At 37.1% G+C, this 14939-nt stretch overlaps 1 long non-coding RNA gene across 1 annotated transcript in view; it reads right to left on the bottom strand.

Annotated features, from left to right (window-relative positions):
- LOC131504559 (uncharacterized) overlaps window positions 1–14939 on the bottom strand; it is a 215447-nt gene that overhangs the window by 22942 nt on the left and 177566 nt on the right. Inside the window, exon 2 of the long non-coding RNA XR_009258053.1 lies at window positions 9085–9293. This is a non-coding gene — a long non-coding RNA (uncharacterized LOC131504559). The remainder of the gene's footprint in view (window positions 1–9084; window positions 9294–14939) is intronic.

Below are 14939 nucleotides of genomic sequence, written 5' to 3'. Positions count from 1 at the left end.
TAACAGTGAATAAATGTGCTGCCACTACTTGCATTTAGTCCTGTGGCTTAGACCTTTTTTTATATATCTCTTGAAAGTAAAACAAAATCAATTTACCTTCATTACAAGGTATCGATACATTAGACAGACCCTAGTACAAATGAGAACCTGCTGCTGGATGTACAATCCCCATGAAGATGACTTTGTAATAATGGCCACTGCTGGGAAAACTGCCTACATTGCACTGAATGCCATCTAAACACAACTGATGAAGGGTGAATGGACTTTGATGGAGGGTATAATCTAAAATTCCACCACCCAAGTGGTTACCATGGGAGCTGTCTGAACTATAACCCAAGAACATTAAAGGCAAACTGTAAACAACTACTCAGGAGGTCCAACACCTGATTAGTCACTTTGGGTATTGGAGACAGCACATTTTACTCCCAGGAATTTTGTAACAACCTCTATATCAAGTTAACAGACATATAGTCAAATTTAAGTGGAAGTCCTTATAGCAAGAAGCTTTAAGGGGAGCATAGACAATAACAAATGAAGTTATCTGCTGGAATGCTTTACCTTACTTCACACTACTACATTCAGAGCTAATTACAACTCTGTCCCAAATCATTTCTCACCCAGATTATTGCAATAACTTCCTAAATTGTCTCCCTACTTTGCTTTTGCTTGATCACTCTCTGTTCTTCATTCAGCAACCATTGTGATCTTTTTAAAATGTAAGTAAAAGATCATCTCACTTTCCTGCTCACTGTTCAAAATGCTCCCCGACTTCCCATCTCTCTCAGAGTAAAATGCAAGATTCCCACACGTAGCTCTTACTACCTGGTACCTAATTAAGGGTCTGACCTTATTTCCTGCTATTCCTCCCTTGCTCATTCTGCTTCAGTCATGTAGGACTTCTTGTTTTAAAGAGAATATGCCTCCTAAGCTCCAAGTTCAGAGCTTCGTGCTGTTTCCCCCTCCTTGAGTTCTCTTATACCTTATACCTCAAACCTTATTTCTTACTCCTTCACATTACTCACTCAAATACATCCTTTACTGTGATGCATATTGACCTGTTTGAAATACCAGCAATATTTCCCATTCAGAAATCTACCCTCAAAAACAAAATAAATCAATTAAATTAAATTAGAAGAATCTCTCCTCATACCTTGCCTTATTTTCTTCTTAGCTTTTAAGAGTACTCATATATATGTTACTTTCCAGTGTTGGGTCTATCTCCTCTTTTGGGATGCAAGTCTTCCAAAGGCATAGAGTTTTGCCATGCTAAATTACCACTCCCCAGAGCATTGGCTGACACAGTCAGTATTTGATAACTACTTGCTGAATAAATTGAGTAAACAAAAGGTAACATGTCAAATCACAGAGGAATCTAATGGTATTCTAATCCAAGAAATGATATTGTTATAGCATCATACCCATGTCAGAAAGGTAAAATTGGATCCATGCTTTATAACTTATAACATATACTTTCTGTAGATAGACTCAAAGATATAAATATGGGGGGGAAATTGGGGCGCCTGGGTGGCGCAGTTGGTTAAGCGTCCGACTTCAGCCAGGTCACGATCTCACGGTCCGTGAGTTCGAGCCCCGCGTCAGGCTCTGGGCTGATGGCTCGGAGCCTGGAGCCTGTTTCCGCTTCTGTGCCTCCCTCTCTCTCTGCCCCTCCCCCGTTCATGCTCTGTCTCTCTCTGTCCCAAAAATAAATATAAAAAAAAGTTGAAAAAAAAATTAAAAAAAAATAAATATGGGGGGGAAAGAAAGAGGCACTTTGAGTGGCTCAGTTGGTTGAGCATCCGGCTCTTGATTTCGGTTCAGGTCATGATCTCAGTTTGTGAGTTCCAGCCCCACGTTGGGCTCTGTGCTGACAGTGCAGAGCCTGCTTGGGATTCCCTCTCCTTCTCTCTCTGCCCCTCACCCACTCGTATTCTCTCTCTCTCTCTCTCTCTCTCTCTCTCAAAAAATAAGTAAACTTAATGAAAAAATTTAAAAATAAATATGGAGCAAAAACCATACAAACTAGAAAATTTAGGAATATTATTTCATAACCTCAAAGGAAGAAGCTTTTTAAACTATGATACAAATTCCAAGAGCCAAAAAGGAAAAGATTGATAAATTACACCAAAAAATCCAAGCTCTAACCATAGGGCAAATGCTGTGATAAATAAAATTAAAAGGCAAATAATGTAATGCAAAAAATATTTGCAATCAACAGAGTAGAAAAAATGAGTAATGTCCCTCAGATATGTATCTATAGCTGGATATGAAAATGACCAAACCAGTAGAAATTATAGGCAAAGTATGTGAATAAACAATTCATTGTAGAGGAGACACAAATAGCTTTTAAATGTGAAAACATGCTCAGTAAGTGAACCACAAAATCTAAATATATAGGGGTTTTAGTAAAGACCTGACAGTTTGATAACAACTTTATTGCCCATAGTGTGAAGAAATAGTAAATATTGGTAAGAATATATATTACTACAATCCCTATGGAGGAAAGTTTACCAAGATCTATCAAAATTATAAATCCATGTGCCCTTTGTATCAGCAACTTCATTCTAAGAATATATACTTCAGACATTCTAGTATCATTAAATCATTGTCTTGATAGAAAAATATTGATAGCTTTTTAAATGGACATTAACAGGGAATGGAGTTAAATAACTTGCACAAAAGCAAATGAAGAGTAAGAAAAGCCTATAGATAATATGCAAAAATTTCCAAGTAGAGAAACTAGTTGTACAACAGAGGTTATAGTATACAATTATTCGTGTTGAAGAAAGCAGAGGGAAAAAAAAAAGACACGTGTATTTTCTTGTATATGATTTACAAACTTTGGAAGAATATTCAGGATATCAAAAATAAGAGTTGCCTGTAGGAACAGGTGGTAAAACAGTTTGATGAGGCAAGGGTGGAGGGGTTTCACCACAAAACTCAATTATCTTTTACTATATAACTCAATATTTGAACTGTCTAAATCCTAACCATTCAACTGTGTGAATGTTGCTATGTAAAAGCATTAATCAATATTGTAAAAAACAAAACAAAACAAAACAAAACCTCTCTACAGAGTATAGGCCAGTTGTTCTAATCATACTAAACCATGTGCCATTCCCCAACATTGGCTTTCAGGTCTTCATGTTCTTGCATATGTGTCCAGGTAAGTCCCAGAAGGATATCCCAACAATAATGATACAACCTATTAACCAGCATCCCTATAAAAGCATTACCAATTTCCTACTCGCATAAAAAAAAAAAATCATAAATAGATAAAAACTAATCACAGAAACTAAGACAGAATGAAAGCAAAATGCCAGAACTGTGTCAGAATGTTTACCACCCCTAAGAAAAATGTAACTAGACAGAAAGGTAGACACAGATTTTAGATCATGGCCCAATAGAACCCATTTGTAAGCATTGAAAGTTATTTTAAACATGGTAAAAACTAAAAAATAGTACAACAGAAGAACAAAGAGAGTATAAACCTTCATTCAATAAATGAAACAATGGACTATGATATGTTAAAGGATGTGAAGAATGTTAACATATAGAATGTATTCAATTTCACTGCTATCTGAAAACATATCTTCCTTATCACAGATTCTATGGATAAAATCAATAATTGCCTCCTCGGGGCGCCTGGGTGGCGCAGTCGGTTAAGCATCCGACTTCAGCCAGGTCACGATCTCGCGGTCCGTGAGTTCGAGCCCCGTGTCAGGCTCTGGGCTGATGGCTCGGAGCCTGGAGCCTGTTTCCGACTCTGTGTCTCCCTCTCTCTCTGCCCCTCCCCCGTTCATGCTCTGTCTCTCTCTCTGTCCCAAAAATAAATAAAAAACGTTGAAAAAAAAAATTAAAAAAAAAAAATAATTGCCTCCTCAATTGTACCACATGAGGGAGATTATTAAAAATAAGATATTTGATATTTTACCAAGCTCAATACCATTCTCTAGATTGCTTAATTTTTATTATTTCAAAAAAGTAAGGGTCCTATAACACCCTTCATTTGACTTTATAACGTACGTTAAAATGTTTGCGTCATGTGTCATTGGTATCATCAAATAAACATTTATAAGAAAAAGGGAAAACAAATGACTGGATACATGATGACCAATGTAGCCTTGGATAGCAAATTTTCAAAATAGAACAGCTAAATTCACCAAGTTTATTTAATTGAATGAGAAACCTTTTAAAGCTGTCTTCTTGAAAATGTCCCAAAAAACAAAGTTTTAATCAGATGACTCTAAAATAATCTGAAAGCATATGAATAAGTTTTATGTCTACATTACTCAGATATTTTAAAATTAAGGATAAAAGAGACTGACATTTTGTTGCATTGAATTTTAGGAAAATCTTTCATTCGAAAATATTTCCAGACATTTAACAAGTCCAAAATGTGACAGAATTTATCCTTTCTCAATTTAGATGTCTGATTTGACTAATGAGGTAGGGCTTTTCATTTGAAAATGTTTCCATTTTGGATTTATTTTGGCTTAATCCTCCTTAAGACTGAGACAATGACACAGAGCACCCATCTTGATGTAACTTTTTCTTTTCTCCTGTCCTGTACTTGGCATTTTATTTTATCTTTCTCATTATTGGGCAGCCCTGGTCACTGAGAGTGTTCATCTGTTGTTGAATTGTTATGTAATTTATTGAAACCTCCTGATTCCTGATCCTTTTTTTAAAGTTTTTATTTAAATTCCCATTAGTTAACATATAGTGTAATATTAGTTTCAGCTGTAGAATTTAGTGATTCAACACTTACATACAACATACAGCGCTCAATCACAAGTGCCCTCCTTAATGCCCATCACCCATTTAGCCCACCACCCCGCCTGCCCACCTCCCTTCTAGTAACTCTATTTGTTCTCTATAGTTAAGAGTCTGTGTTATGGTTTGCCTCTCTCTCTCTCTTTCTCTCTCTTTCTCACTTTTTTCTTAATCCCTGATTCTTAATATTGAGCTGACTCAACAGAATAACAGAATAACAGAAGGTAAATCTTTCCCTTTCCTTCTCCCACACCTGAAGACAACTATTAGAAGAATTTTTATGGGGATAGCCTTGAACAGGAACCAGGAAAAATAAAAACGTAGACATCAAATTGTAAGCACCTCACAATCTCGTATGATATAAATTGGATATCCTCTGGGAAAGCCATCTTTCAGCTTTCCAGTGTATGTTTTTCAACCTTTATGTAAGCAACCAATAAATCATAATGCTAATACAATCTAAAGATAAAGTCACCATGCTGATAATTTTCTTGAATTGACTGCCACCTGGAGTTACATTATTTCAACCAATGTAAATTTTGCATAATATTATCCCAGATATGATTTGGTGATTAGAAATGACAACTACTTTTAAAAGAAGAGCATAATAGGGTCAAAAGAAGGGAGCAAAAAAAAAAATCCCAGCAGAACTAAGAGAGTCAACAATGAAGCCTGTATCAGTGATTTCATCATTCATAGAGTGACTTCTACAAAACAAAAGAAGAAGGAAAGGTGCTTAAATGTAAATTTTCAGAAAAAAAGAAATAAATTTGAAGGTGAAATACTCTAATCGAGCATATTCACAAAGGAAATTACAGGGTTTGTGGTAAACTGCTTGTAGCACACAAAGCTAAGTGACACTAGCCAAAATTCTGCTGCCAGCGTTTTTGCATCTCCCCTAGCATTTTCTCTTTGACAGTGAGCTGATAGGCAGAAACACTTGATTCCCAGTTCATTGACAGACCTTCATTAAAATGGACATGGGAAACAACAGTCTACAAGACAGATGCCCCCATAATGGAGGGTAATAATGGAATGGAATCATTTATACCAACATTCAGAAGAGGTTTACATAGAGAACATACAGAAGATTCATTATCCAGCTACAAAGAGTATTACAAAATCAAGAAATTGCAATCTCAATCATATGTTTGGTGCTAGAATTTTCAATGACTCCATATCTGTAAAAGTGAGTGAAAAAAAGTATATGCATTTTTCCTTTAAAATGCATGTCTAGGGGTACCTGGGTGGCTCAATTGGTTAAACATCCTGACTTCGGCTCAGGTTATGATCTTGTGGATCATGTGTTCGAGTTCCGCATCAGGCTCTATGCTGACAGCTCAGAGCCTGGATCCTGCTTCAGATCTTGTGTCTCCCTTTCTCTCTGCCCCTCTCCTGCTCACACTCTGTCTCTCTCTCTCAAAATAAATAAACAAGCAAACAAACAAAACAAAACAAAATAAATGTCTAATTTACTGTTTAAAGCATGTCTGTGATTATTAGTTTTTTTGTTTTTTTTTTAATGAAATGCATACAATTTAAAAAATAAAACTGTGGGGCACCTGGGTGGCTCAGTCGGTTAAGCGTCCAACTTCGGCTCAGGTCATGATCTCACGGTTCGTGAGTTCAAGCCCCGTGTCGGGCTCTGTGCTGACAGCTCAGAGCCTGGAGCCTGCTTCTGATTCTGTGTCTCCCTCTCTCTCTGACCCTCCCCCCATTCATGCTCTGTCTCTCTCTGTCTCAAAAATAAATAAAAAATAAATGAATAAAATAAAAAATAAAACTGTACTCCTTATATTACCAGAAATATCTAACAGTGGGAACGAAGAAAGGTAGATTTTAGCTTTAAGTCTTCTGGCCTATATTTGCTGCATGTTACTTTACTCATTGGATTTCTTTATGTAGAGTATGCAAAGACACTGCATGTGGTACTCTGAGATCCTTTCTGGTTTTCCACTTTATAACTGTCCAGTTATCACATAGCCAACTGGGGCAGTACAATCAACAGTTCATTATGGGGTGCCTGGGTGGCTCAGTCAGTTGAGCATCTGACTTTAGCTCAGGTCAAGATCTTGAGGTTTGTGAGTTTGAGCCCTGCATCGGGCTCTGTGCTGACAGCTCAGAGCATAGACCCTGCTTCAGATTCTGTGTTTCCCCCTCTCTCTGCCCATCCCCTGCTCATTCTCTGTGTCTCTCTGTCTCACAATAATAAATAAACGTTAAAAAAATATATTAAAAAAAACAGTTCACAAAAAAACACATTATCTTATGGCAAACTGAGGCATCAATCATATTTTATCACATTAATAAATTCATATTTTATTTCAAACATTGAGTTTTCTCCTCTAAAATACTACTTGGATGGTGTAGTGAAAGATCACTGGACTCAGACTAGGGCTCAAATTGCCATAGAACAGCAACAGCTTTGCATCGTTGTGCAAATTTCATTCTCAATTGACTGATCTACAAAGTTAAAGTACCCTTAAGTTCCCTTTCAATTCTGGCATCCTGTAATGTTCCATGGCAAAACTGCATACAAATCATGTGAGCTATTTTATGAAGAGAATGGTGGTATAAAAAAGAATAAAGGCACATAGGAAAAGGAATGTGTGATGAAGAAAGCAAGTGACTTGTTTGCTAATTGTGATTCACTATTGTCATAACTGTAAAACTCTTAGTGTTTTAAATTCTGCAACCATTGGTTTCCTCAATGGTAAAATGTGAAAGTGCTCGAGATCAGAAGTTTTCAACAGCCCAGTTTACGTATTATTTGTACACCTCAAGTTGATAATGAGGAATAAATAACTCCCACATCAATGTTTTACAGCATATCAAAAGGATGGCATGACACATATCACAATAACCCTAGGCCATTGAGTGATTCAAGAATATGTATGGTCTTAAAATTCCTATAACCGTAGGAAATCATTAGAGTCACAGAGTTTTAAAACTAGAAGGCAGTAGATACAATCGAACTTAATTATACATGTTATGTACATATCCTCTGCATATTTCTAATGTATCATCACTTCAGTCTATAATTTGAAAAAAAATCTGGTATATATATTCAGGATATAATCTTTTGGTTTCTGCAGTTGGCCATGACTATATGTTAATCTCATGGATCCCAAAGATGGAGTTTTCTGAAATTCCCTCCTTGGGGTCCCAACTACTACTCTATTACAATTTATATGAATTACTTTCACTTAATGCAGTGACCATGATCACATAACCAAGGATTAGTAAGGATTCTTGAGCACTTCTTTGTAAGTCCCTTTACGTGATGAAGGGAAAGAGACCTTGAAGTTCTTAGATGAGTCCATAAAAGTGACTCATCCAGGGTAGCAGTTGTGAATTGCTGCCAAGTTTTCTAGACATATTTTTTTCAGTTCTGAAAATATGTATTGGTCATCTTTAACATACCAGAAACTATAGGGTTGGGAAATTAGGAAGTCAAAGCTTTAGATGAAGTAGCGGTGGTAAACAATGAATGGAGACCTACCATGGAGCAAGAACACTGAATTAAAGAGCTCAGACAGATTGGAAGAGTCTTGGAGTTAGTAAAAACTGAGTACTTAAATGCATGTACTAACCCAGGATAGAGCATAGGAGGCAGATGCACAGCAAGGAGGAGATGGTACAGAAACATTAAAAGACTGGCTATATCATGTCATCTTTCCCATGATCCTGATCAGTAGGTTAATCCTGACATCATCAATGTACCTGAGTCTCTATAATGTACCTGAGTCTCGGGGCGCCTGGGTGGCTCAGTCGATCAGGCGTCCGACTTCAGCTCAGGTCATGATCTCGCGGTCCGTGAGTTCGAGCCCCACGTCGGGCTCTGTGCTGACTGCTCAGAGCCTGGAGCCTGTTTCAGATTCTGTGTCTCCCTCTCTCTCTGACCCTCTCCCATTCATGCTCTGTCTCTCTCTGTCTCAAAAATAAATAAACGTTATAATGTACCCGAGTCTCTATAACCTGCTTATAGTTACCTTGAGAGACAGAGATGAGCTCGATGCTTAAAAATGGAAAGAAAAGTCATACATATAGGGACTTGCCTAGTAAATATGTGGACATTAAGGGACACCACGCATGGGAACTGCAGGATTCTTGTTATAGGGAATTTGGGAACATGACATAAGTTCTGTAAATTTACATGTTCATTTTTAGGAGACAAAAAATCTCAATACTTAACCACAAAGAAGTACGATTTTGATTAAATCCTGTCCCCATCTATAAATTTTGGGTCCAGTTCCTTAACTTTTCTGAACTTCCATATCCCGCATGAAATGGAACAAATCGAGTACCTACATCATTGAGTTGTTGCCAGGATTAAATGAGATGATCCATATAATGCAGTTAGAACTGTGCCTGCAAATCAGTAAAAGCTGAATAAATGCTGGCTATCATTTCATGTAGAGGCCGTGAACCCTTCTCTACGTTCTCCGTGCAGCTTTTGTTTGATGAAGGCTCTCTGGGCTTAAGTCACCTTACTCTAGGTCCTTGTGAGCAGCAGTCTTCTGAAAAGAATAGTTGACGTATTATTTTAGTATTATAGTAGTTGCTTTATAAGGCGCTGTTCTTTCAGAAACCGAGGATGTATTATAAATTCATTCTAAACGCATAGCAACCGCAGCTGTGTGGCAACTGCTGAATTAGACTTGCATTGTTCTCAAACACTAAAATCAAATTAAGTGGTTATCCTATTAATAGCACTACTTATTCAGCTCCTTTCCTCTTTAAAGTACTTTATAAACATTAACTAATTAATCCTCACACTCTTATGAGGTGGGTAAATACTTGTTAACTCCCAGTTTGAGGAAACCAAGGTTGAGGTTAAGTGGTTTGCTTGCTCAGGGCACTAGAGTGAGGCAATATTTAAGTCCTAAATTAGGGCATTTTAATTTCTATTAATTTATTTGGGACACAGTATCCATGTAATCCACTGTATTGGATTTCTAATGATAATTTATTATGTCGGATTATTGTACACTATGTCATATAGCAGATGGGAAAATGTAATTCATTGCTGAGTGAATAAAAATGGGTAAAAAAGTACTCCACAACTATTGTTCCCCAGAGCTCACTATGACACCAAGAACTTGGAAGCCATGCAGTTAACTAGCCAGAAATTGCTAGTCATTTCATTTAACATCGACTTCTTTACCACGTGCTTATGCACGCCTGCACATGTGTACATAAACACTTATTTTCCACAATAGCATATAAGTTCTTTAATGTTAGAAACCATATCTCATTAACCCAGATATCTCCAAAACGATATGTTAGCAAGGTATGAAAAGTGTGTAAGAAATCAATCTTTTCAGTAACCTTCTGATTGTTTTTTTTTCCTCTTCCAACTTTAAACCTCATCTTGTTTATCCTCCATAGTTCTATCCAATTTATAAATAAGAGAACATAAACATTGCCATATTGCTCCGTTACTCAAAGTCACAAATGCCTCCGTATTTCTGCCCCTAACTTCAAGCCCTTTACTTTTAAAAGCAATTTTGTAATGTGAAATTCATTGAAACATGTTTATCATAACACTTAAGATCTTACAACTCCTTAAACTTTGTATGATTGTCCCGTGAGGGCAAAGAACGTATATTTCAACCTCAATGTTGTGTCTCAGTGCAGACACAAAGCAAGTGCACAGTAAATATTTGGTACATGAAAAGACAGTGGTAGAAATAGAGATGCTGTGCAACATCTTTTTCCAAGGCAAGTTTTGGATTGGATTTTTAATGATAATTTATTACATTTTATTACATATTATTACATGGGAATTACATTTTCCCATCTGCTATATGACATAGTGTACAATAATCTTACATAACATAATGGATTAGTTATGAATTACATTACTTATGAAACTCCTCATGTTTAACATTGATGCCCACCAGAGGAAAACCATTGTTGTTTGTCTGTACTTGGCCTTTCTAATTTCCCTGTCATCTTTTTTCTATAATCTACATGTCATCAGGATCCCTGTGCCCTCCTGTATTCTCACTTTCAGGAAACTTCGGTGAGAGTGGATATATATTATTAGGTCTTAGAGTTTAGAATGACCAGTTTGTGAATGTAAAGGAATTCTGACAGCAGACATTTCTGACACAGTATCCATAAGATTAACACTTTGTACTACCTCTATGAAGCCTATGCATTCTTGCTTATTTTATTGGCTTTCTTTAATTATAGAAATAACAAAAGTCATTTGTTTGAAACCCTTGATCCCAGTGATGTGGCAGTTTTTCTGCTGCTCTAGAAATGGCTATTTACATGCAAAGCTTGGGAGAAAACTCTATTAAGCCTTGTAAGGCTATGTTACCCAACCATCATCTCAGTCCCTAACTAATGCCTAAGCTATTGAAGTACATGAAGAACTGAGATCATGGGAAATTTTCAGAGCCATCAGTTTTCAGTCCAGTGGGGAGTACCAAGGCAAGTAAACAGAACTCCAAGAGTTTCTTACAGAGATTTGTTGACTTCTAGTTGGCAAGATTGGTATCTCAAACCCTGAATAGAAGTGTGATTATGTGGAATCCTCTCTGATCTACTTTTTGTGTTTATATATGGAATGGTAGAAGAGGACTGCAGGTGATATGGAGGTAGATAAAGGGAGCCCTCAGGGGAGCAACCTGCGCTCCCCACAGTTTGACATGGCCTGGATACGTGAGTTTCACACAGGCCATGCAGACACCATGCAAAGTAGTCAGACTTTAGCCATTTTGTCAATAACCCTACTCCTGAAAATAAAGACCCTGGAGGACATCAGGTGGATCTCCCAGGGTGAGATCTCAGAGATTGAGTTGACATATTTGAGAGACCGATCCAAAAAAGAGACCTTTGAAATTCATTCTAAAGAGCTTTTAGTTGCACCCCACAGGATTTGGATGCCTGCCATTGAGAGGACTGAGGGATGATAGCCAGAGAAGTGGAATCAAATGAGAACAAAAACAGTTTCAATGAAGCAAATCCCAAAGCAGGTAAAATAATACAGAGGGAGAGGAGAAAGAATAAAGTCACGGCTCCCTTCCCATTTTAACTGAAGTGAAGTAAAGAAGCTCCTTCTAATTACTAACTTTTGATAGTCTACCAGGGTACATAGTCTTGGGGCACCTGGGTGGCTCAGTCAGTTAAGCATCCAACTCTTGATTTTAGCTCAGGTCATGATCTCACAGTTCATGAGTTTGAGCCCCACATGAGGCTCTGCACTGACAGCACAGAGCCTGTTTGGGATTCTCTCTCTCCCTCTCCCTCTTCCCCTCTACTGTTTGTTCTCTCTCTCTCTCTGTCTGTCTGTCTCTCCCTCCCTCCCTCTCTCAAGATAAAGGGAACATTGTCTCAAGTATTTTGCATAGCAAGTTCACCCTTGCTGGAAGCCCTGAAAGTTTTCACTGAGGCCCTTCTTACTAGGTTACTAAATCAAGTCCTTCAAGCTGAAGCCTGGGCAGGGCTGGAAAATGGAATGAGGTAACCACTAATTTGGATAGAAGCCTGACATTTCCAACCAGAGAAAGATAGAACTGAAAATGACTGAAGGCAATGAGATCTGCCTGAGGTATCATTAGTGCCCTGGAAAGGCAGGCTTGACACAGCATGGCTAAAAGAAATAACTGGTGAAAAACAAAACCATTTCACATTTATATATTCATTGAATTCAGACTGTTTAGTAAACTGGTTAATAATTACTCAACAAAATAGCTAACTAACCATTTTAATATGTAAGTTTTTTAACATTATAGTGTAAGAGTAAGCCACCTGTAATGTTGCTTAAGAAAAATAACAATCTAGTTCAGATTCCTGATTACATTGGTATGGCGCTTTTTTTAATAATGATTGTTTCTTTTAGTAATATCTGTTATCTTTCTTAGATGTAGATAGTAGTAAACATTTGATATGAATGAATGAATGAATGAATGAATTGATTGTTATAGAATATAAGATTACAATGAAATATCCATAATTATCTGTAAATTATAAGCCACCATTGTTCAGGAATCTATAGAAGAATGCTTGCTTTCATGCTACCCATACTCAATAAGATTGCTTTAAACCCCTTTTATAGTATTCCTATTTGTATACTTTTCTTTCTTTTTGTTTTCTTAGAAAGAGAGGGAAAGAGCACCCAGGATCAGGGGGAGGGGTACAGGGAGAGAGAGACAGAGAGAGAGAGAGAGAGAGAGAGAACCTTAAGCAGACTCCAAGCCCAGCATGGAGCCTGATGCAGCACTTGATCTCAAGACCCTAAGATCATACCTTAGCCTAAATCAAGAGTCAGATACTCACCTGACTGAGCCACCCAGTTATCCCAACTTATTTGCATACTTCCAATTTTCTGTCCTAAGGATTTCAGGGACACAAGAAATAAAAGTTAATATTTTGTAACAGAGTTCTTGAAGCCAGTGATCTGAAAAACTAGTCTGTTACTGGTTCCTTTATTATACAATGCAGATAAAATTATGCTTTATCTAATACCTCTGACCTCATGATAACTCTATAATCAGTTCTACACCCCTTCTTTCTGTTAAGTCAAACATCTGTCTACAGTATCTACATGATACTTTTGTTTGGGTATTATACATTTTGCAATTACCTTTGCATTTATTAGATACTTTAATCCATAACATTTCCCATAGTAAAAGCAGAGAAATCCAGACAATAAAGCTAGCCCCCCAGGGAGCATTGTAAATTCTTTTAAGACCACTCTGCTGACCTTATAGTGTCCAGAATACCAAAGGGAGGCAGAAATTGATGGAAATAGCAGTGATGACTCTTGAATAAATTTAAAAATTATGAGATATGGACAAGAACAAGCTTTTCCAGTAATCAAGCACATGCCTTATTATTTCTTAACCCCAGAGCAATACAAGTTCAATGCATGCAATTTTAGAAATCTAATTGCAGCAAATTCAAGAAGATACATATTTTTCTAAGCAATAAATAGAGTCATTTCTTTTTCCTTCTCCGAAGGATAAAGAGACGGGTGCTAGAAAACAGCTGCAACTCGAAAAAGATAGGCTCAGTATCTCAGAATACATGGTTTGGGTTTTTTGTAAGTGGACTAAATGAATAGCCAGTCCCATTTCTCTGCCCCAAGGAGAAGGATGTGTGTGAAGCGCTCTTTCAGACAGCTGCAAATATGAATGATTAAAGGGGCTCAGACAATGGAAGAATTGAAACCTGCATTTGCAGATGTCACCTTCAAAATAGTGCGGAGTTGACAGCTTTGTTTTTTACCTGCTCCCTGCACCTAAGAACAAGCAAATTGATTTAAAAACTAGGAACCAATATGTTCATTTTATATATATAAAAAAACAAAACACCAGAAAGCCTGGCCTCTGTATTTTTGTTGTTTATCCAGAGGACAAGGCACTACAATGATATTTTCTATAACCACAGAGTTGAGTTTATCTTAACCAGTCAGGTGAATGCAAAGATATATAAACAGAGGTGTCAGTAATTTTGAACCTCATGTAATTTCATAGGGCTTTAGTCTGTCTCCAAAATTATTACTTTAAGTGCATTTTCTCTGATCTTCAATTTAATTTTGAACATTTTCCTTTTTGTATTGTCCCATGAGAACTGATACAGCAATCATCATACATGGATGAGGAGGGAAGGTGTGTTTTTACAAATTTTTTAATTCACATTTATTTTATCAGAAAGAATTATTTTGTGGGGATGAAAAAGAAGATGGTGCAGGAGCAAAGGTTATTTTCACTCTGCTCTTAAGGTACCTGTAAGATTGTCTGGAACTAAGATTTCTGTGAATTCTCAATATTTCTTCTTTTCATGTCATTTCCACCTCTGGCTTCTGTGAAATTCTGTCTCCATTTTGTATCCCAGAGCTGTTTTCCTTATCTCCATTCCCACACTCCATTATGTAGCACTCAACACAAGCAGCTGTATGTAATAGAACTTTAATGGAAGCTAAGATATAATGGTTCCATGGAAACAAATAAACAGCAAGTTGAAAATTAAACACTAAATATCTCAGTTTTTCAAGAAGACCCTGGATTTATTTCCATCAACTTCGGCTCCAGCAGTCTAAAGTGACTCTTGGTTCTCACCTCCTACTTTCTGGTCTTCTTCACTTGTCTTCCAAATTCTTGTTTATTTCTTAGGTAGCACTTTCTTTTTTGCCTTCCTCCAAAATACGC

The sequence above is a fragment of the Neofelis nebulosa genome, chromosome 2 (assembly GCF_028018385.1).
Source record: "Neofelis nebulosa isolate mNeoNeb1 chromosome 2, mNeoNeb1.pri, whole genome shotgun sequence".
NCBI classification, from domain to species: domain Eukaryota; kingdom Metazoa; phylum Chordata; class Mammalia; order Carnivora; family Felidae; genus Neofelis; species Neofelis nebulosa.
Note: the sequence above shows the minus strand (reverse complement) of the source record. Positions and strands in the feature narration are given on the sequence as shown.